Source organism: Artibeus jamaicensis, unplaced genomic scaffold (genome assembly GCF_021234435.1).
Source record: "Artibeus jamaicensis isolate MK-2021 breed Jamaican fruit bat unplaced genomic scaffold, CSHL_Jam_final contig_525, whole genome shotgun sequence".
NCBI classification, from domain to species: Eukaryota; Metazoa; Chordata; class Mammalia; order Chiroptera; family Phyllostomidae; genus Artibeus; species Artibeus jamaicensis.
The window spans coordinates 9,405,895-9,430,125 of record NW_026521874.1 but is presented as its reverse complement, the minus strand read 5'-3'; the positions used below and the strand labels follow the sequence as shown (position 1 = coordinate 9,430,125).

The following is a 24,231-nucleotide window of genomic DNA, read 5'->3' as shown; positions in this document are numbered from 1 at the left end:
ACTAAATAAAAGTTCAGTTTCATGTTCATTTTAGACTCAAAGACTTGAGGAAAAAGGTGTATGAGTTTTTAAAAAATGAAAAACCACTTCATTCAAAATCCTTAAGGATAAAATAAGTCAAAGTAAAAAAAACTTAGGCTGAATTTAATATAAAATTATTGGTAAATGATAGAACATGAAAAATTGAAATTAAACAGTGGCATAGGTTCCTTTGTACATTCTGTGTTATTTATGAAAAACATGACTTCCTATTGAACAAAAGAGGACATAAAATCACTTAAAAGTAATTCCTATAATAAAATTTAAACATCAGCCAAAGACTGATCTAATTTTAAGTTCTAATATAGGAATGAATAATATTATTATATTCAGGACATCAGGGTAGAATAATTGAATTATGGACAATTGAGTCTATTTTTTGACATGCAAAGAAGAGTGAAAGTTAACAGTTAAATACTTCATACATGTGTATGCTCTACACAGACTTGTACATTTAATTATTTTATTAGTAGTAATGGATGAAGTTTATTGAATGCTTATTCTGTGCTAGGCACCTTGAAGTGCTCAGCACTTTGTATGTACTATCTTATCTAATCCTCACAATCAATAATCCTATGAGTTAGCTATGTTTGTTATGTCCATTTGAAAGATGAAGAAACTTAACCTTAGAGAGTTTTGAAACTTGATGATGATCATATACCTAGTTAGGAATAGACCTGGGTGGGATTTGGATGCAATCCTACTTTAATTAAACCCTGTGTTTTTCATTGTGATCGCCTTTTCAAGAGCTGGCTGAAGACCATGCTAGTAAGTAGCAGAGTAAGATTTAAACATGCATTTCTTTCTTTCTTTTTAAAGATTTTATGTATTTATTTTTAGAAAAGGAAGAGAGGGATAGAAACATCAGTGTGTTGTTGCTTCTCGCATGCTGCCTACTGGGGGCCTGGCCTGCAACCCAGGCATGTGCCCTAGACTGGGAATTAAACCAGCAACCCTTTGGTTTGCAGGCCAACACTCAATCCACTGAGCCACACCACCCAGGGCTTTTCTAACTCCAAGTGTCATGTTCTTCCTAGTTTGCTATGTGCCTCTCATATCAAATGAAAATAAGGAAGAAACAGCCATAATTTTATAACTTTTAATAGAAATTCATAAGGTCCCATAATAAATTTAGTTTTTCTGAAGTTATTACATGTCAAGATTTGAGAACATTATCTGAACAAATTGTTTTTTAAAAATGCCACAGATTTAAAAAAACTGAAATACAGGTTGCATTCATGTGACTTTTAAAACTCAAAAGCCTGGGAGCAGCAGAGATGATATCCATCAGAGGCTTCTCTAAGCTTTGTCTTGATTTCTGATTACATTCATTTTTAGAAACGTTGCAACCATGCACATTTGTTGAACAACGTTTAAGGAGTTCCTTCCTTGTAAAGATAAGTTATGATAGTTTTCCTAAACTGATTTATGAATAATAAAATATTATACCAAGAAGTCTAAGGAGAGGCAAATAATAATTCAAGATCAAGTAGTGAAGACCTCGTTTTGGTTAATATATTTCAGTTAACCTCATCAAGACCCTCCCTGAGACCATGAAGGGTTCTAGTGCTCCGTGTGAGAAGTATCACCAAATGTGAAGTTTCTGGAGATGGAAAATAAAAGAGAAGTGCTAAGTTTTATTTAGTGAAATTTCCTCCTAAGTGAATGAAATGTAATTCAGCCAGTTGAATCACTGAACTATTTTATTGCACTGGAACTCATAAAAGAATTTTGTTTAAAAAACACTGCGTGCCATTTCAACAACTTAAAACCATGGTCTATTCGATCACTTCATAACAAACCAGTGTGGAGAATGACTTTGCTGAAACAGCGCCAAACTCTCTTTGCTAAGTGGGGTTGAAACCGGGCAGCAAAAGGAAAGGGCAGAACCAGGAACAAAAAGAAGAGTTCACTGTACTTCATTTATTAGCTAACATTTCAAATATGAGAGCAATAAGGAAATAATTAAGAACTAATATGTGGAGTCATCTTCCAGAAAGTTACAATATAATTGAGATAAACAAATTCATATGATATGAGATTTGTAAAAGAGTATTAACATAGGAAAAATGGTACAAAGATAAAAGTTAGTGCAAGAGAAACTTTTAACATTTTTTGTTGTATTGGAATTAATTTATTTGGTCTTTCATGAACTGTTTTTTGCATGGGTACTATCTTTCAAACATCGTTTTAGACATTGGAGATGCAACAGTGAACAAACATATTAAAGACCTGAGCTTATAGAATCTACATTTTAGAAGGGCAAGACAGAAAATATATAAATTAAGTAAAAATTCATAGTGTATTAGAAGGTGATAAATGCTATAGAGTGAAAAAAACAGAGAAGATGGGCAGGGACCGGCAGGAGGTTGCAATTTTAAGAAGGGTGGTTAGAGTATATAATATACTTCTTTATTAAAATCATATTAGTTTATAGAAGTTGAAGTTGAAACAAGACCAGGCCCTTCTCTTTAGTGAAGGAATAAGTGAAAAGAATTCAATAAAGGAGTAAGAATAGTGTTAGGTACTTTATCTCTTCCAAAGTCCTGGATGTGGGTTTTGTTTTGTTTTGTTTTGTTTTGTTTTGTTTTGTTTTGTTTTTTGACCGTGGGGGGTTGGTGTTTCTCTTTTTCCTCTGGGGACAAACATGGTAAGCTTTATTTTCATAGAAACATATCCACTTTATCAAAGTATTCGTACAGAGAGTGGCATAGAATTGTTGGCAGAGAAGCAGCACCAGAATGTTGCTGCCGACTGGACCTCAGTTCAGCAACCTTGGGTTTCGAGTTCTGGCTAAGAGCGAATTCAGAGCCAAGACTCAAATACAAGCAAAAGTTTATTTATAAAGTCACAGAGGTAGAAGTGAGCCCTGGAAGAAGTGAACCAGCTGGGTGGGCTGCGTGGGCTTTGGAAACAAGTTACAGAGGCAAAAGAAGGGCCCTTGGAATTTAGGAGAAAGAAAGAAGGGTATACACACCTCAGAGAATAAGAGGAGGAACAGGCTTGGGGCTTGCACTGGGGAAAAGGAGAAGGGAAAGGCGTGGGAGTGTTTGAGAGAGAGCCTCTTGTTCGAGTAGATGTTTTAAAAGTACATTTGTTACAGCCTAGGGATTGTCCTCAATAATATTGTAATAACTATGTATGGTTCCAGGTGGGTACTAGAGGGGATCACTTAGTAAATTATATAAATGTCTAACCACTATGCTGTATACCTGAAACTAACCTAAAATAATATTGAATGTCCAGGGTAATTGAAAAAAAAATTAAGTGCGCTTGGTGTTTTTGGTAGGATCAGTTGTCCTTTGAGATAAAATGGAATGGTGATATTGACGATACTACCACACAGAGCAGAGAGCACAGTTCCACTTATAAAGATAAGCTTTCCCTGAAGTCTCAGCACACACTGTATGCAGTTAGGAAGACTGCATTTTAGAGAATGGTATTTGTGGGATAATGAGTTTTTCACTTGTAGAAAAACTTGCACTCTAGCCTCATGAAATATTGAGAAGTCATCATAGTTTTAAAAATCTGTCTGCTGTTCCCAGGTCTCTTTATAAAACTAGTTCTATTAAGATATCAGCATTGAATACTTGTTCATTCATTAAGTGACCAATAAATACAGAAGATGTTTTCTTTTTCAAGTGTATCTTAAGTATTTCTTGCTTTGCCATCGCTTAAAAAGAAATGACTAAGTAAAGCTGTCCCCGTCTCCTCCTTTTCACTGACTTCTTCCTTCTCTCCTTCAGGCAAGCCCAGATCTCTGTCTCCAGAAACCTGTACTTGACCCTGCTCGCTCCTCTGTTTTGTTTTGCTCTAGTGTGCCTATAAAACTTTTCCCCTGATTTCATTTCCTTCCATCCCAATCTTATCCCAACCCCATCTCGGTGATACTAGTAATACAACAGTTTTCTCAAAGATGGACAGTAATTTTCATTTTGCCAACTTTAATGGTCTTTTCTAAATCCTCATTTAATTTGCCCACTTGATCTTTTTGGATGGTCTCCCACCTTTCATTATATCCCTTAAGGAGACAAATGAAAGCATATCATGCCTGACACAAGAAAGTACTCAACAAACGTTGGCTGACTCTGAACTGAATATGCCTTTATACTCTGTTGTTTATTCCAGCTGAATGCCTTATACATTGTAGATACTCAGTGTGCTTGGATTTGTTTTATGTATGAGTGAATGCGTGAATTGGCACTTCTTCTCTGTCTCCCTTCATGGTTCTTCCTCTTTCTAAACTCATGTATATGCTTAAGAACTTAAATATTAGTCATTGGCTAAAGGCTTTATATTCATTATATCATTTATTTTTCACAACCACTTGATATGGTAGTTATTCTTAGTTCTCCTTTACAAATAAGGAAAATGAGTCCTAGAACTTTTGAATGACTTATTAGGTGAAGCCACCAATTAAACTAATTGAGATTTTTCTAGATATTAGCTTTCTGCCCTTTGTTTGCACTCTTCTCGCCCTTCTAGAGTCCATCCATTCTCCTGATTTCAGTTGGCAGTTGTAGGCTAGTGACACTGAAATCCGCGCCAAGAACTGACATTCTGCCCTGGCTGCTGTGGCTCAGTGGATTGAGCGCCGGACTGCAAATCAAAGGGTCATCTGTTCAATTCCCAGTCAGGGCACATGCCTGGGTTGTGGGCCAGGTCCCCAGTAAGGGGCACCCCACAGGCAAGCACACATTGATGTTTCTCCCCCTCTCTTTCTCCTTCACTTCCCCTCTGTCTAAAAATAGATAAATAAAATCTTTTAAAAAATAAAAATCAAAAAGAATTGGCATTCTATTCCATTTCTCTGTTTGCATTGGAAGATCATGTGATCATATCATGCTGAACTCAACCTGTGTGAAGCAGAGCTCTTCAGTATTACCTTAGCTTGTATTTTCAGCCATTGAGTTAGTGACAGTCTCATCATCCAAATCACTCAAAACGAAACCATCTTTAACTTCTCTTTTCCATTTCCTTACCCTTACTCGCATCAACTGAAACAGTGTTATTCCCAAAGGATCCACAGCTCTATGACTAACCCATACATGTTAGTCACTATAACCTGTTAGTCACAGGTGGAAAAGTCAATCTGGGAAGTGTCTGTATTGCTTCTCTTTGGTTAATAACTTACTTATTGTCTCATCATTTTAAATACATGAAAAAACCGACAGCAGTTGGAAATTTAATACTAATTTGAAACTATTTTTTCCCAGAATCTTTATATACTGGGTAAATGACAAATACTGCTAACTTACCAGTTCTTCCCACAGATGAGGGAAGGTTTTGTTTTTGCTAGGTACTTATTTGGAAGCCTCAAGCTGAAATCCTCTTTGGTTCCTCTGGGCAGAACTGGGTCACGTGCTTACCCCTAGGTCAGATACTGGCAATGACAATTAAGATTACTATAACCAGCTTATACCAGTTAAGGTTTATCTTGTATCACAAGGCTGAAAACTGTTCTGTGGGCCGAGTAATTCGAAGAAAGGGCTGTTAGGAGGTAACCAACAGGGAGGGTCTGCCACAGTATTCTTTATTTCGGATTTGTCCAGGGCAAAGCATCTGCATGTTGGCAAGCCATCTTTCTGAAAGTAAATATTGTGGTTGTCTTCTTCAAGAATGGGGGGCAACCTATGGAATATTTAATATAAGACATACTTTGAGGAATTTGAAAGGTATCCTTCCTATTTCTTTAAGAACCTGTCATGTATAGAAGTATCAATATACATAGAAAACAGGAACTATCATTTAATTGTATTAACAATAACAGCTGGAACATTTATTAAGAGTAATTTAATATGTAATAGCCTATTTATATAATCCGTATACCAACCCTGTAAGGTATTGTTATTTTTATTATCCCTACTTACCTATGGAAAAAATGAGGCGCTGAGCAGTTTGGTTACTTGACTAACACTGTGAGTCAGAGACAGAAGCATGACCATTGAAACACAGGTGATCTTACATCAGAATCGATGTTTGCAACTAGCACGCTAGACTGCCCGCAGTGGTTGGTAATAGAGGTGAGACACAGCCTGCGCTGTCATTCATTCTGAGACCCGGGGCTGTCGACCTATTCTTTTCTTTCTCTTGCTAACATTTTTCCCCTGCCTCCCATGCCCTCCAACAGGATGTGGATGGGATTAGTATGTGGAGGATACCACAGGCCACTTTAATTTTCTCCCTTGATCTGTGCAAAAAAGTCACGCTTTGTTTTAATTTCCCCACTTCAAGATGAGTAAGTAGCAACAGAGTATGACAAAAGACATCAACTAGAAAAATATCTGAAAGCACAGTAATATTGTAAAGGAGGCATTTTGAATTTAAATTTTGTTCATATATGATGTGTAGTTCTGTGAAAGTTAAAAGGTAATAGATAGTCTGAGAAGAAAAATATGATTACAATATGATCATCTCCAGCCTTTCTTTTGATGCCCTCATTCTTGTTATGCTTTGAACTCTGACATAGTCTGACCACAACTTCAAGCTTTAATAAGTACACATTTAAGTGGGGGAAAAAGTATCTTTGCTACATAAATTCTCCTAGCTTTGGGAAGGAGTCTAGCTACAAAGTCCTAGGTTGCTTGTGATGAGAAAGGTCTTTAAAATTGCAACAAAACACTTAAGCAAACTTTTATTATGGAGCTTCCTTTGTGTCAGGCACTCTGCTAAGTGCTAGAGGGTGTTTGTTTGTTTGTTTTGCTTTGTTTTGAGCTTCCATCAGCTACTTCGCTTTGATGTTTCCACTCCTTTGCCACTATCATCAAGCCTTCCTGATGGTGACATTTGCAGCTACTGGTGGCATTGTGCTACCTAACATTTATCAAGCAACCTAGGAAACTCAGGCAGGTGTGAAGAGTAGTGGCGAGGGCACAAAAATGTAAAACGGCCCCAAACATCAGTACTGGATGTTTCTTTTGGTCGTTTCTGGCTGTATAAGAGAGGCAAAAAAAAAAAGAAAGAAAGAAAAAGAGGAAGGGAGGGTCCTAAGGAAGGAGAAAGATGAGCAGAGAATGAGGAAATGATTAGAGCATGGATACACATCATTGTTGAGGAACAGAAATAGCAGAATTCAGGAAGAAAAGAACAATTTGCAAAACATCCTTGAATTTACTAAAGGCTTTTCTGTGTGTGTGTATTTAATGTGGCAAGATTATTTAGAAAACTAACTTGAATTCATCTTCATTTCGGGTGAGTCTTAGATTTGTGACCTGTGTTCACTAAACTCAATCCTCACCTCTTTGGTACTCAGCTGCCAACAACACAGTCTCTCAGAATTATCTCTTTTATCGCTTGATATTCAGCTCACATTTACTTTCTCAGACTTTTGGAAGTGACCACTCAGACGGATGCAAGTTCATTATCATGCGTGCCAAAGTGCTGAGCAGAAGAGAGGCTTTCTTTTACACCTTCCATCTTTGGAGCTTTCTGTCCTGTTCTTTCAATCTTTGCTAAATAGTAAATGGGGAGATTGTTGTTGTTCAGAGGAACAGGAGGGCATTATTACTGAGCTTGCTGTTTCTAGTTCTAAAGAGATTCTTTACAATTTCCTTATCAGCAAAGGAATCGCCATGATTTCCTTTGATGATGTTTCCCAACTGATATTCTAGAACTAGCACAGCAGCGATTCATACCCTCCTGAAATGGCTCCGGCCCAGAAATCCTGCTTGATTTGTACTTATTAGGCTTTAATTGCAGGGTAAAGGAGATGGATGGAAAAGAAAGCAAAAAATACCCACTGCCCTCAAATTGAGCTCTATCAAACCAGCTTGACTCCCTCAACAGAGACTTGCAGGAATACATTTACATTGTAACAGGGTTGTTTTCCTAGTTCTTAGCCACAAAGAATAAACACTTAAATTAAAAAAAAAAATAACCTTGGGTAATTTAAACTGAGCACCATTAGACTTCTGTTAATAATAGTTCACAAAATTGTGAGAAACCATTAGTACCTTAGACCTATAAAAAGCATCTCAAAACACATTTTGAACCTGTTCTGATTTGCCATTATGAGCTATTATCTTTGTTTTAATGGGTACTGTATTCTTATTTCAAGATAGCTGTAAAAGGTAAAAGGTTTTGAATCTGTTAAGCTTTTGTATTACATTGAGAAAGTTTACCTCTATGGAGAGAGGAAAAACAGTGCTGGGGCAAGTGAATATTTTTCAAAGGTTTGGGCTGATTTAAATGTTTTATATATTTTAGGGATCCTGTTTTGGTTTATTTTAACTTTTTTTGGTATAATTCTTTGAATTTAATCTTATATAATCTTTAACTAATTTAGTCTTTTTAAGAAAGTAGGACCAATGTAAACTATGTATTTAAAAAGTATAGTACAAGTTAAATGACCTGAGAAATGGCAAGATTTTAATAAAGGGAAAAAACCCTGGTGGGGTAGCTCAGTTGGTTAGAACATAATTCCGATACCTCGAGGTTGAGGGTTCAATTTTCTGTCAGGGCACAGACAAGAATCAAGCAACGAATGAATAAATAAGTGGAACAAATAATCAATGTTTCTCTCTCCCACTCTCCCTCTCTCCTTTCCTCCTTTCCTCGCTCTCTAAAAAAGCAATAAATTAAAAATTTAAAAAGAAAAGAGGAAAAAATCATTTTTGACTAGTAAAATTGCCCAAATTTTACTACCAGAATTAGTGTTCCCTTTCTAACTTCAACACTTCTATGTATACTGATTAAAATGAAACTATTTAGAATGTAGGAGGTAGAAAATGGAATTTTAAATTGTGGGGTTTTTTATTTAAGTTTAAATAGTTGATTTTGATTAAAGGTGTTTCTTTGAAAAATCTGGTTTTATAAACATGGACTTGAATTTATGGGGTGGACAAGGGTACATTCATAATAGCTTTATAAAAAGTTTCCATCTCACACTGACTAGTCTGTCTTAGTTGGTTGGGCCTCATCCTGGGAAGTGAAAGGGTGCGAGTTCAATTTCCCTGTCAGGGCACATGCCTGGGTTGCAAGTTCGGACCCTGGTCGGGGTACATACAAGTAACCGACTGACATTTCTCTCTCCCATTGATGTTTCTCTCCCTTTCTCTCTCCATTCTCCTCTCTAAAAATAAATAAAAACCTTTTTTAAAAAAGGTTTTCATATTCTTTGCAGCTTTCAATTGCCTAGCATGCCCTTCTCCTTTCCTATGGTTGTAAATATGTACATTTTAAAATCATAAAAATGCAGTGACAGTGGAACCCTGTTCACAACTTCATCTTATGCCTTGCAATTCAAAGTGAAGTTCATGGACCATTAGCAATGGCCTGGGAGCTTGTTAGCAACACAGAATCTCTGGCTCTGACCGACTGACACTCAGAGTCTGCATGTCAACAAGGTACCCAGGTGATCGATGCACATCAAAATTTGAGAATCACGGATGTAGTTCTTAATAATCCGATACCCTCAAGAATAGATGCTAAACTTCCCTTTTATTTTTCGTGGCCTTTGTAAGCATTCAAAGTAGCATTAATTGAGTCATTTCAGACTAATATATCTTCACCAATTAATAATTTATCATTGTTCAAAAGAAAGTGTGAGAGTATCTTGGACTTTGAGAAACTTTGTAAGGAAGGATTGAAATATGGAGTTACTCCCTGATTCTGAGAAATAGTTTGTTAAAATAAAAAGCACCTTATATTTGGCTATATAATTTGACATTGCCAATTGTGTTATCTACCTTCCTGAATATGATTACATTTTTGTTACACTGTAAACAATGTGCTTTATCTGAATAGGCACTAGTTCTTGTGGACTCTTAGTAGGATTTTGCACATCACTTTTTACCATCTGATTGATTCCAGTATAAGGCCATAATTTGGCCATCTCCTTTTATTCTTCTAAAAAATATTTGCTGAGAGAATAAGAACAGTGAATACGAAAGTCGGGAGAAACGGTAAGAATACAAACATGGAAATAAAACAACTTTAGTGAGGGGAGAAAAAATACTTTAGTAAGGGTGGCCTGGAAGAGCCTCTGCAGGTGGTAACACTGGCACCGAGATCTCCAAGTCAAGAAGGAACCCTGTGAAGCTCTGAGGAATGAAAAGAAAGCGAGTGGCAGGAAAGTTTCCCTGAAGCGGTACTGTCTAAACAAAATCTCTAACAAATTCTAGTTAGCTGGGAAGAAGAAAGCAGTTGTCAACAGGTACTTCTTCAAATCCCAAGGAAGTAGTTTAAGATAGCTAGTGGGCCCGCCCTGTGTGAGGCCTCAGAGTTCCTAAGGACAGGGTTCAAGAGCAGATAAGGAGCAGATCATAGAGGATTTCCTTTGCCATCTATCTACAAGGAGTTTGGATGTGATATTCCTGTACTTGGTGGGATTAAAGGGTTTTAAACTGGGTCAGACTTTACTCTCAGGTTGATAATGCTGTCAGTAGTGTGGAGGATGGATTTCATTCATAAGCAGCTATAAAAGGTTTTTAAACTCAGGTAGTACTATAGGGAACTATTAGGGTTCATTCAGCTTCTAAATTTAAAGTAAACTCCTCAAGAATAAAGAAATTGCTTTAAATATCCGAACAAGAAAGTACCTGTCATCACTTATATTTTGTGAAATTTAGACATTTGAGGTTCATACTAAGAGGCAGGCAGTATTGTTGAAAGATCAAATAAACATAAAGTGTCTTTGGAAACAGATTTTAGGTCAAGATTTTACAGTTCAGTATGTGTACTCTAGTTATCTTATTCGTGTGTATTTAAGTTATTAGGTGGAGTCTAATGAAATAATTATAACCTTTTTCTTATTTCAGAGAATACTATTTCTACCCAATTCTTTGCATTGGCAAGATATGTGTTGGAAAGGAGAATAATTGTCAAAGGATCTGCTTTTGTTTTTTGTTTTTTTAAGCTACCTGAAAAAGGAACCATTTTGGCTACTAATTTAGTAGCCATTTGAATATCGTCCAAATCTTAGTCCAAAAATTTAAGGAGGCTCTTTCTTACTCTCCTAAGTGCTATAACAAAATATCAGACACTAGATGGCTCAAACACAAGAATGTATTTTTTCGCTTTTCCGGAGGCTGGGAAGTCCAAGACCAAGATGCCAAGAGATCGGGTTTCTGGTGAGGTCTCCCTGGCCTGCAGAATGGCATGCCTTCTGGAGCTGTGCTTGCTCAGAGCCTTGCATGAGTAGGTGGGAGTGGTGAGAGAACGTTTCTCTTTCTCTTCTGTAAAACCACTAATCCTGTTGAATTAGGACCCAGCCCTTAAGGACCTCATTTAACCTCAATTACCTCCTCTCTCTCCAAACGCAGTCAGTCACACCTAGGGGTTAGAGTTTCAAAACCTGAATTCTGGGGGGACACATTTCAGTTCATAGTGAAGACCAAGTAGACCTTCTAAAAAAGTAAATTTAGATATAAGTATATACAATTTAATTTTGAAGTTTTGGGGTTCCTAATCTGACTGTGGTTAAGAAAAAAATTTTATTTTCAGAGCAACAAAGTGGAGACAGGAGAGAAATGGTCCCTAACAGACAACAACAAAAAAGAACTTGTTAATAGCTGTGATACTTTAGAAAAATCGTGTGTCAGATAATCATTCATTAGCTGTAAGAAGGTTTGTCTTCAAAGCTCTTATTTCTGCATGTTCTATTATTTCCAGAGCCTGTAGCAGGGAGTCAAAAGTTATAAATACAGGGCTCTCACAGTGCCTTCATGTATCCAGTGACCAGTGAGAGGTAAAATTTGCAGAAGCTAAAGGTCTTTACTGCATCTTGGGTTTTTCTTTAATTTGACTTTGGGACAATTAAAGTGAAATTGAATGTTGGGAATTTTAGTTATATTGAACTCAGGATATTTGTGTGTGTGTGTGTGTGAATTGGAATGAAAGATTTAAAACCAAGCAGTGTGCCAGGATCACAGACTTTTAGGGTTGAAATGGAACCTTAGAAATTGCTTTGAGTAGCCACAAGACCAGGAAAAAAGTTAGCTGGTTCATTTTATTACTGTAGTGCATGCACTTGTTTAAAAATACATTTCCAAAGGCAGAAAGAGGACTTTTTTTGTTGGTGTTGTTTAATTGACATGATGCAAAAGCCAGAGTTATGTATAAAATTTTAAATTTTATTTCTGATAGTATTATTTTGACAATTCATTTCAGTTTCTTAGACTTATGGAAGTTGTTTTAACCTTTTGATTATCTATAAAATTGAGTGAATGTTTAATTATAGAAATACAATATTAAACTTAGCACTTATCTACCATGCACTATTATCACATATTCAGCTTTGGAATATTTCTCTAAGATTTTTTTCTCAGCTTTCTCTTCTCTGCATTCTTCACCTGAGTTACCTTCATTCCTTCTTGAGTTTCTTATCTACCTTGTACAAATAATTGTAGATCTGAATTTCTAGCTGTGTTATTTTCTCTGAATTCCAACCTCTGTTTCTTTCTATTTGCCACACATCTCTCCCTAGATGCTCACCCAGCCCTTAAAAGTCAATTAGGCTAGAAAACAGTCATCATCTTTTCCTATTAAGTTTATTCCTTTTTACTAAATTTCCTATTTTTGTTCATAGAATACTTGTCTTCCCTGTCGCTCGTTCTTAGAGCCTCAGCACTAACTTTGACTCCCGTGTATAAAGCCCATTGCTGGCTCTGCGACATTATTACCATGTTATTCTTGCATCCAGATTCTTGGAGCCATGGCACAGTATCTGCCCCGTGCCTTCAACTTCATTGCCAGCCTGCTAGAATAAGACCATGGTTCCTGTTGGGTAGCTCTAGTCCGACCTCCCTACTCTAGTCGCCTTCTATTCCAAGTCAGTCTTTTAAAAATATTTTTAACTTCTTTCATTACAAAGTGATATATGTTCTGTGGGGAAAATATAGAAGATACAGAAAATAAAAAGGAAGTAGAAAATGCATATGTTCCCAATATCTAAATCCCAATATCTAAAGATAATCACTATTAACATTATATGATTCCTTCCAATTCTTTCTCTATGATGTGTACATAATGTTTTTAAATGAAATGTTTCCAGCCCAGCCTGTATATTACTGCCAGACAACTACATTCTTCTTTTTTTAAGATTTTATTGATTTATCTTTATCCTTTTAGGGGAAGGAAAGGAGAGAGGGAGAGAAATATCAATGTATGGTTGCCTCTCGTGAGTCCCCTGCTGGGAACTGGTCTGCAACCCAGGCATGTGCCCTGACTGGGAATCGAACCACAATCATTTGGTTCACAGGCCTTCGCTCAATCCACTGAGCTACACCAGCCAGGGCCTACATTATTCTTTTTCTTATTGAGATATACTTGATATATAACGTTATTTGACATATAACATTATATTCATTTCAGATGTACAAAACAGTCATTCAATGTGCATATATATTGCTAAATGATCACCACAATAAGCCTAGCTAACTTTCTTTACCACACATAGCTACAAAAATTTTTTCTTGTGATGAGAACTTTTAAGATTTACTCTCTTAGCAATTTTCAAATATGTATGTAATACAGTATTGTTAACTGTAGTCACCATGCTGTACCATACGTCACCCCCAGGACTTATTTATTTTATAACTGAAACTTTGTACACTTTAACCACCTTCACTCAATTTGTTCACCATTTCCTCAGCCTGGCAACCACCAATGTGTCTTCTGTATGTATGAGTTTGGAGTGTTTTTTGTTTGCTTTGTTTTGTCTTAGATTCCACATATACGTGGGATTATATGACGTTTGTCTTTCTCTTTGTGACTTATTTCACTTAGTGTCATGCCTTCGAGGTCCATCCATGTTGTCACAAATGGCAAGAGTTCCTTCCTTTTTTGTGGTTGAATGATACTCCCCTGTGTACATGTATACCACATTTTCTTTCCTCATTCCTCCATCGCTGGATGTCTTGGCTGTTGGAATTAATGCTGCAGTGAACGTGGGGGTGTCTGTATCTTTTTGAGTGCTTGCATTTCCTTCTGGTGAATCCCCAGAAATGGAATTGCTGGATCATATGGCAGTTCTACTTGTAATTTTCTGAGGAACTTCCAAAATGTTTTCCATAGTGGCTGCACCAATTTACATTTCTACCAACAGCTCATAGAGTTCCCTTTTCTCCACATTTTTGCCAACACTGATTTCTTGTCTTTTTGCTAATAGCCACTCTAGCAAGTGTGAGGTGATAACTCATTGTGGTTAGAGTATTATTCTTGAAGCCTGATTCTAATTTAATCTGTGTTTGTCATTTACAGGAAAAAAAAAGCTTTGAATCTTTTGCTTGATATTCAAAGTCTTTGAAAATCTGGACCCAATAGACTCTTTCTGCTTTGTTTGCAAAAGACCCTGTCCCAGATCTTCAGAACAACTACTTAAGTTCCTTGCCACTCCAAACATGCTGCAGCCTCCAATCATTCGCTCACACCATTTCCTGTTACAACTCAGCATGATCTTTACAGAGCAGTCCAAATTCCATCCCTTTATGATGCTATCAATCACCTAATCTCATCCCCGACCTCTTAGAGAGTTAGAAGTCCTCTCTCCCTCTTTTGAACTTCCGTAGTCCTTGCAACACTCACTGATTCTAGATAATGAGTTTCTTGTGAACATATACCTGTGTTATATATATTTTAGCACCTAGCAGGATGTTGTAAGCACAGCAGGTGTCAAGTAAATGCTGAATTAATAAACGATTGAATGAATAGTCGAGCACTGCTTCAGGGTCACTGTACCTCTTATTAAAGATTTTGTAGGTGTAGAAGAAACGTAAACAAATAAAACTTACTCAGGTTAGAGGGAATTGATTAGGGAGACAGAATTAAACACCAGAAGACTCCAAATCCAAGTTTGTCCTTATCTTCTGAGCTGGGATGTGGGTCTTCATCATTAATGAGTAAATATTTAGAGTGCAGGCCGCCCAATGCTTGAACACTATTCTACTTTCATAGGAGGGTGGCAGTATTCCTCCTCCTGCTATGGATGCAAAGAAGTGCAGGTAGATATTTCTTTCTTGTTGCCTGGCAGCTGGCACATGACTTTGGTCAATCAGATGCTCCCACCCAGGACGTTGAATCTTGAGGGCTCAGGGCACAACAGAGACAATTTGTGGCAGTTGTGAAGATGCTAAGAGTCCAGTGGAGTAGAAAGAAGTAAGTGGCAACAACATTGGCAGACAGTACTGTGCATGATCCTGATTGCGCTTTTGCCCTTCCAGGGGCCAGCCATTTTCTGAGCTTCCTGTTCCATTCTGCAAGAGAGGGTCATTGCATGTCTTGTCTAACACCACCAGACAATGAACTCAGTTCTGACACTGTGTCCGTGGAGGTAGCGTGAGAACCCACAGGTTAAGTGCTCAGTCCCACAAACTGCCTTCCACATCCTCCAGTCCAAGTTACCTGTGCCTTTATGACTGACCAGCTACATAGAACAGAGGTTTCCACAACCATTCCTCAGGTTTGATTTATTTTCTAGAGTAGCTCACAGAACTCAGAGAAACACTTACTTAGGTTTACTAGTTTATTATTATGAAGGATACAGCTGAACAGCCAGCTGAAGAGGTGCATTGGATGCAGTCCAGAGTGGCTGAGCAGGGGAGCTTCTATTCCTATGGAAGTGGAGTGTGTCTCCTTCCGGGCTTGTGGATATATTTCCCTACCCAGAAGTTCTCAGGCCCCCATCCTTTTGGTTTTTATAGAGGCTTCATTACACAGGCGTGGTTGATTAAATCGTTGGCCATTGGTGATTATCTCCTGTTCTGCCCTGCTACCCAATGGTCAGGAGGTGGAGCTGAATATTCTAGCCCTCTAATCTGTTCTGGTTCCATTGACAACCAGCCCTCATCCTTAGAGGCTTTCCAGAAGTCACCTCATTAACATAAGCTCAGGTGTAGTTGACAGGGGTTAGTTATGAATAACAAAAGGCTCGCCTTGTTCTTCTCACTTAGGAAATTCTGTTTTAGGAGTTCTGCACCACAATCAGGATGGAGACCAAATACATATTTCTTGTTATAAATCATAATATCGCCTATAAACAACCTTTTTTTTCTGCCTAAGTTAACCAGAATTGGTTTCTATCATTTGCAACTAAAAACCCTGGCAGTGACTTATCTTTAATACTTCCAGTGGAACAACCTCATACATGCATTTCAACTAACTCCCACCATGTAAGATAAAATTCTATCATAGGGAGGCTACCAATGACAAGGAACATAGTGAAAGCTATTCAATAGAACCACTTTGAGAAATGCCAAATTATTCCCTACAGCTTTTCAATAACAATGAATATTATATGGATATGATCAAGAATTACATCCACATCTTGCAAACCTTTGTTCTGCACCTGCTACCTACTTGACATATATTATCTCATTTAGTCCTCGCAAAAGTCTGTTAATTTTTATTAAGAGAGTATTATGCTCTGTGAAATAAGCCAGTCAGAGAAAGACAAATGCCATATGATTTCACTCATATGTGGAATCTAATGAATAAAATAAACACATGAACAAAATAGAAACAAACTCAGATTCAGAAAACAGACCGACAGCTGCAGAGTGGAGGGGATTTGGGGAGCTGGGTGAAAATGGTGAAGGATTAAGCAAAAAAAGGAAAACCTCATAGACACAGACAGTAGGTTGGCAATTACAAAGAGGGAAAGGGTGGGCGAGAGGAGATAGAAGAGGGGAGGGGAGGGATAAATGGTGATGGAAAAGGACTTGACTTTGGAAGATGAACACACAGTACAATATACAAGTGATGTATTATAGAATGGTACACTTGAAGCCTATATGATTTTATTAACCAATGTCAACCCAATAAAGTCAATTAAAAAATTGTTTTAAAGAGAAGTTATAGAGGCTTGAAAGAAACAGAATAAAGTCTAGAATTCCTCAACTATTTATACTGGTTTATCTAGAACTAAGTAGTGGAAATGCCGATATTTTTGTAAGTCATAGACTATGTTAGAAAATATTGTTTTTGTTTACTAAACTCTGACTGAAATTTAGCACTTTATATAATTCGTGAATGTTTGACAGCAAACCACACAAGGATGGGCCATATCTGAGACTTTGTCAACAGTCACAGATATTTTATAATATGTAACAATTACAGAAATCTCAAAATACTGTTTATGTTTATCTTTGAAGTTATAAATATTAGACTTCCTATTAGCTGTTATTACTAAGTAAACTAATAAAGAAACACATATATTGCTATATTATAAATTTGTTTAATTTGATCATTTTATTTCAGTGTAATTAGTTTCCCTTGTAATTCTAAGTGGTTGATTTTTTTTTTCACTTACAACATTATTCTGAGAAGGCAGCAGCCATAGGCTTCACCTCACAAAGAGGTTAATGTCACAAAAAAAGGTTAAGAATTCTTTTATAGTTAGACTTTTTTTCCTTAGATCATCTCAGTGGTTCCCAAACTTAACTGTCTATGAGAATTACTTGAAAGGGTTTTATAAATAAAACCAGGTGTACTGCCTGGGATTTTCAAGGATAACTTGAACTGTCTGCAGTTTCCACCTCGAGTGTTGATCTTTGTAACCCAACCACCTTGTGTAAGATGTGACTCCACTCTAGAGTGTTTTCAAGTAGGTCCAAAGACTCTTGGGAATATGAAGACATGAAAATAGGTCTAAATGTCCTCTATGAGGTTGTTTAAATGTTATGTATTCATTGTGATAAGTATCTCCTTAAAAAAATACATAGCAAATCGACTGGGTGACTACCAAACGGATCTGCAACTTGCTGTTATTAAAGGGCCCGAGTTTGTGTTGACCATAGCCCAAAGCCAAGTGGTGCCACTTCAAGAAGTGATAAGGAAAGTATAGAAGTAAAAGTAGAATTAAGGCATAGATGTGGGACTCAAGGCCAGATGACGTCAAGTCAGGCTGTATGAATGAAGTTTCCCCAGGAATGCGAGCAGAGAAAAGTGGTGGGAGGATTAAGCCATCTCATGACAAGCAATCACACCTCACAGCAAAAGCTGAAACTTGGTGAATAGGGACATAATTGCTTTGGGGGGTTATTGTATCAACAGAATTAACAGCATCTTTATGTTAAATCGGTGTTGTTAACTTTGATTTGAGGAGGAGTTGTGAATTGGTTGTATATAAGTTATAGAAAAGCTATGAGAAGTTTATTACAGTTTTATGGATAAATGGGCAGTTTCATCTTCAGTAGTAGCTCAGGCCGCAACTTTCAAGTCATCCTTGACACCACTCTTTCATATCCAATCAAAACAGCAAAGCCCATTGGCCGTTCCTTTTCAGCTATTCCAGAACTTCACTTCTTCTTACTATCTCCACCACCACCACCATGGTGGCACTGGCTACCATCATTTCTTGCTTGGACTTTTGTAATGGCTAACTCCAGGTTTCCCTATTTTTAAACTTTCCACTCATACAATTTGTTTTTCACATAGTAGTCAGAGTGATTTTTTAAAATACTTAAATCACTTCTCTCCCAAAATGCTTCGATGGCTTCCCAGCTGACTTACAATAAAATCCAAAGTCTTAATGGTGTTATGTAAGGCCCTATCTCCTCCCCTGCTATATTCCCCATTGCTCACTCTGTACTACCCACTCTGGCCTGGCTTTTCCTGGAATACACCAAGCATCTTGCTGTTTTCTCTGCCTGGACCACTCTTCCTTGTTAGGTATCTTCAGGGCTTCTCCTTCAGTTCATTTAGCCTTCAGGTGTCTGCTCAACTGTCAAATCATCAGAGAGATCTATCTTGACCTCTGACCCTGCTTCATTTTATCTTTCTTTATTATATATGTTAATACCTGACATATCAGTACGTATGTGTTTCTTTCTGTTAGAATACGTATAAACTCTATGAAAGCAGGGAACAACCTAAAGCCTTGTTCAGTACTAGACACACATTAGGCACTTAATAAATATTTGCTGAATGAATGAATACATGAATAAATAAAGTGAATTACTAAAAAAGTTAAAGTCTTAGGGATCTGTGAGAATTTTTTATAAGCAATCTAAATATTAATCAACTTTAAGAAACCCTATTTTAATGAGTAAATTATCATTTCAATTTTCATACTGTACATATGATTAAGTTACAGTAAGAAGTGAAGACTTCAAAAGCCTGGTTAAATCTATTGGAATAGTTTGGAATTTACATAGACAAATCAGCACCATTTTTGTATTGGCCTTAACTCAGGTGAAGTACCATTTTCCCACAATGGATGAATAATTGATCTCAAGTTGGGGAAGTATCATACTTCAATATGATACTTCATATTAAAGTACCACACAAAACTAAATTTTTCAGTGTTAAATTCAAGAAATCCAAAGGAGTTTTCCTGCCTTGACTGGTGTGGCTCAGTGGATTGGGTGCTGTTCCACAAACCAAAAGGTCACGGGTTCAGTTCCCAGTCAGGGTACATGCCTGCCTTGGGGGCCAGGTCCTTGGTTGGGAGCGGGCAAGAGCCAACCAATGGATGTTTCTCTCCCTCTCCCTCCCTCCTCCTCTCTCTAAAAATAAATAAATAAAATCTTTTCTTTTTAAAAGAGCTTTTTCTTTCCCATGTGTCTCTCAACTTAAACATCTAGTTTTTTAAGGGGTGGGAGGAAATAATAGTCTTTAAGAAACCAAAATAATTGATAGTTTTGCTTTTTAGCACACATAAAGTCTTAAAAAGGTGACTTGGAACAGGATTCTTCACCATATTTAATGTCAGTTGACCCAGGAGTGGTCTAAAGGTTATAATTGTTATGATAAGCAGTCACCCCCAGCCACTTCTGTGTTATTGGCTGAGTAGAAATGAGGTGGTCGCTAAGGTTCCCTTCCAGTTCTCAGATGGAGCGATGAATGGTCACAACGGGCCTATATAATTACTGACCTAAAAAGCAAGTGTCATCTAGTTTCATTTTCAAAGTGAAAGTACCATAAAAAGGGTTTCTTATCTCAGAATAAGAGGTAAGTGTTAGCGGCAGACTGTAGCAACAGCTAACCAAAACAGTTGTTTCTTTCTTTAAAGACAGTTCTCTTCAAGCCTGTCTGGGAGGTTGTATTGTAGCTCGATTAGAAAGGACACTGGGCTCAGTGTTGACTTTGAAAAAGTCCTGTCACTTATTTTTTTAAAGATTGTATTTATTTATCTTTAGAGGGGAAGGGAAGGAGAGAGGGAGAGAAATATCAATGTATGGTTACCTCTCGTGCATCCCCTGCTGGGAACTGGCCTGCGCCCAGGCGTGTGCCCTGACAGGGAATGGAACCACGATCCTTTGGTTCGCAGGCCCACGCTCAATCCACTGAGCTACGCCAGCCACGGCAAAACATATGCCAGGGCCCTATCACTTAGTGTTACTTCATTTTTTTATTGCTGTAAAATGAACGTTTTACCTGCCTTCCAGGAGCAAGATAATGAATGAAATAATAGGAATTTACGCAGATGAAGTGTAAGTTTGAGAGTCCCTCATTTATACCAGCCCTTCTAAGGCCCTATACCTATTTGTGTGGGAATTATACAAAAAGTTTTTTCTTAAAGAAATCCCCAAATTTGTTTACTCTTTCATGCCCTTAAAAACTAAATCCACCACTATTTATTGAAGTGTTATGAGGGCCTTTAGAGAAATAATGACATAGAAGTCCAATCTTACATTAAATTAAACTTTTCTTGATTACCCTGTAAGATATAGCAAACTAGGAAAAATTTTGCTGTTGTTTTAAAGATTGATTTATTTATTATTACAGAGAGAGGAAGGGAGGGAGAAAGAGAGGTTGCACATCAATTGGTTGCACATCCGCTGGCCTGGGACCAAACCCACAACCTAGGCAGGTGCCCTGATCAGGCGTCCAACCCACAGGCTTTCAGTACAGGGTAATGTTTCAGCCAACTGAGCCACACCAGCCAGGGCAACAAGCATGTTTTCTTATCCTAAGTCATCATGTCTGTGAAAAATAATTTACTGGATTATCATTGTTGGAAGATTTCCCTTTCTTACACTAAAGAATGAAAAAAATGATTTCAGTTGCATGTCTCTGATAAAATCTTCTATTATAAGCCAGCTGGATTTGGATTGTTCGGTCGGCCTAAGGGCCCAAGACCTGAAATACTACATTCTTGGCACAGTTCTGCATTCTCACTATAAATGCAATACCTGAGTTTGCAGGAGGTCAAGGAAGAGGGAAAAAATAATTTCATGTCTATTATTTCATCTTCAGTTAATTATTAAAATGCCGTCCTCTTGGAAGGAGAAATGTTGCTCCTGTTTTGAGGGAAGGATGAATTGAAAGATAATTTTTAGCATAAAACTGGGGTGGAAAGGGAAGGAAGTTTCAGGAGACTTTTATAGAGTGTCTGTCTGCTATATAAAGATGCCATGGGCCCAGCAGTTCAACTCCTATGTATTTAATCAAGAGAAACAAAAATGTATGTTCACACAAAAACTGGTGCACAAATGATTGTAATAGTATTATTATATAAGTCCTTTCGTATAGCATGTTCAGAACAGGAATGTCTACAGAAACAGAAAGTAGAGTAGTGGTTGCTTAGTAATGGAGGGGTGGGACAAGGGGGTGATGGCTACAAGGTATGGGACTTCTTTTTGTGGTCATGAAAATGTTCCGAAATTGACAAGGATGGTCGCACAGATTTGTGAATAGGCTAAAAACCATGCATGGAGTTGTATACTTTCAAAGGGTGAGTCGTAGTAAAGACTGGCTTTTGAAAACCATGGTATGAGGATACAATGTTTAATCAAAACATACGTTTAGACATGGATCCTACTCTGAAGAGGTACTAGTCACCCACTGGGAGTACTAATATGTGTGTATTTAAAACTGAAGCCAAGAGAGAAAACAGTAGGTGTTATAGAAGAGGTGACACTTAGCTGGACTGGGAGGGCGGCTGGGACTTGGATGTTCTAGGCAGAGGCAACAGCATAAGCGAAGACAAAGTTATGAAAATGTAACTGTACAATAATTCATTTTGTCCTGATTCCAGAGTTTAGAATTTAGGTTAGAGTAATGCTTTGAGGCCAGCTTTGAATGTCAACTCGCTAAAGTAGGCCATAGGGAGAGATTGAAGAGTTTTTGAGCAAAGATAGGATGTTATCTGAGCTGTGCCTCAGGAAGATGATTATGGTAACAGTGTTTTTAAGACGAATTCCAGAAAAGATAAGTGGCTGAAAGCAGAAGCAGAGGAAAGGGATAATGAATACTAACAGAAATGGAAAGTGAAGAACACAAAAAAGAAATGTGTGAAGTAGAATTGTGAATTAATTGGGGCAAGGGAAAGGGAAGAATCAAAGTTAATGTGAGGTGTGTGTGAACCCGTTAGGGGAGAAGCCAAATAGATCCTTGAAAACACGGGATGGGCCTTAGAACGGAGTTTAGCTCTGACTAGTGACACTGTGTTACATGAAACCATGACCTGGGCAAAAATTAGGAGAGCAACTTGCAGTCACACAGAGTGCTTCGGGCAAATACTTCAAGGACCACATTTTACTTAGAGATCATAGGGCAGATAAACTAAAGAAGGAATAACTTGGAAAAACAAGAAAAGACAGTGTCATGGAATCCAAAGAGACATTTATAGAGGAAGAAGAGAGGTGGCGAAGTGGAAGGAAGCTGAGAACATCCTTTAGGTTTAATGGATAAACCTCAGAGTGTGGTTTTCAGGCTCAATAACATGTGCAGTGTTCTAGCAGGAAAAAAAAATGGTCAAACTCAGAAAGTTTAATTCCTAGAAGCCTTGGAGAGTTTTAGAACATTGATAGAGGCGTGTACCTGAAGATGGGGAGACTACATATTTTAAGAAAATAATGTAAAAATGAGTATTTAGAGAGAAGAAGATACTCAGCATGGATGTTCATAGCATGAGAATAATTTCTAGAAGTGAATGTCTCCCACATTTGAAATTTGTCAGGACATGAGGATGTTAGTAAATGCCTTCTTTAAATCTACTCTTAGAAATTTTGCAACTAGAATTAATATAATAGCAAAAGGGCTATTTTCATTCGCTGAAGCTATAGTCAGACTAGATTAGCAGGGTAGACATGCAGACATAACAATTATTGATTAGTTGGTGATTGAGTAAAATGTGATGCTGAATTATGGCAAATTGTAGGTACCAATTAATCTAAGGCGTCTCATAGCCACAGAATCAGGGAATAACAAAGATAATAAAGAAGACCAGTTTGTAAGTACAGACATGAGTGGAGATTGGGATGTCTTCAGCAGGAAAAAGGTGAAGGTGGAGGCTGGTGTCTTTTTTCTAGCACCCACCCCACCCCCTACCACAGAGGCCTTTATCTCCAAAGCTAGTCAAGCGACTACACATTATTTTAATAGCATAAGTTTTAAATTGTTATATTCTTTGATCCAACAAATACCTTTCTAGAAATCCATTCCAAAGAAAGCCTTAAGACATAGATAGGTAATATGCACAAAGATCTTCAAAACATAATAAATTTTAATAGTTTAACAAAGGATTGGCTATGGCCTTGTTTTCAAATTGTGGAGAAACAGTTATGAATGAAATAAGGCTCTCCCATAAGAGATACATTGAGTAGTCATTAAATGATCTTCGTGAATAGTGTTTGATGACATGGCAAAATGCTTATAATATAGTTAGATAAAAGAGGTGGTCTATGAAATTATATGCGTAAATGTGATCTCAGCTGTATAACAAGATAAATATGGGCATGAAGAAATAAATCTGTGCTTAGAGAAATGTATGCCAAATTGGTAATGGAGTTTTTCCTGGGTAGGACTATGGATTTTTTTTTCATATAGTACTATATATTTCCCAGATTTTCTACATTGGGCATGTAGTTCTTTAATAGATAATAAAGAAAAATCGTTACTCCCAAAGTGTGGGGGATTGGTTATAGGAGAGCCTTGGAAAGGGAAGATAGATGAGTCAGTGTAAAGCATCATGCCTATTGGAAAAGCAATTCAGAATGTAAGCCTTTCTGACAGACAATCAGTAGCATCAATGTGTGCTGTCAGATTAGTCCTGTCTACTGGTAGCCGCTATTGAGTTTCCCTGGACTCGAGCAAACCAGTGGAAGCCTCAGTATAGATTCCAAAATCTAATGACACGTTTGTTTCCCTGATATTGCCCGTGAAGGGGTGGCCTTTGTCTCTGTTGGGAAAACCTTAGCTTTACGTTTGTCATCCACCAACAGATGAAGATAAAATTCTAACTTTGTAATATTATTTGTAAATATTTAAAGCTGCCTTGTTATCGATTGTTGCCTCTTTGATTTTGCTGCT

At 37.4% G+C, this 24,231-nt stretch overlaps 1 protein-coding gene across 3 annotated transcripts in view; it reads left to right on the top strand.

The window, feature by feature from the left end:
* TAOK3 (TAO kinase 3) overlaps positions 1-24,231 on the top strand; it is a 144,317-nt gene that overhangs the window by 40,938 nt on the left and 79,148 nt on the right. Inside the window, exon 1 of one of the 3 annotated variants that reach the window (XM_037156289.2) lies at positions 5,525-5,714. The exons of the other annotated variants lie outside the window; for them this stretch is intronic. The gene's annotated coding sequence lies outside the window, so the exon portion shown is untranslated. Of the gene's footprint in view, positions 1-5,524; positions 5,715-24,231 lie in introns of those variants that run through there. 3 annotated transcript variants of the gene reach the window in all.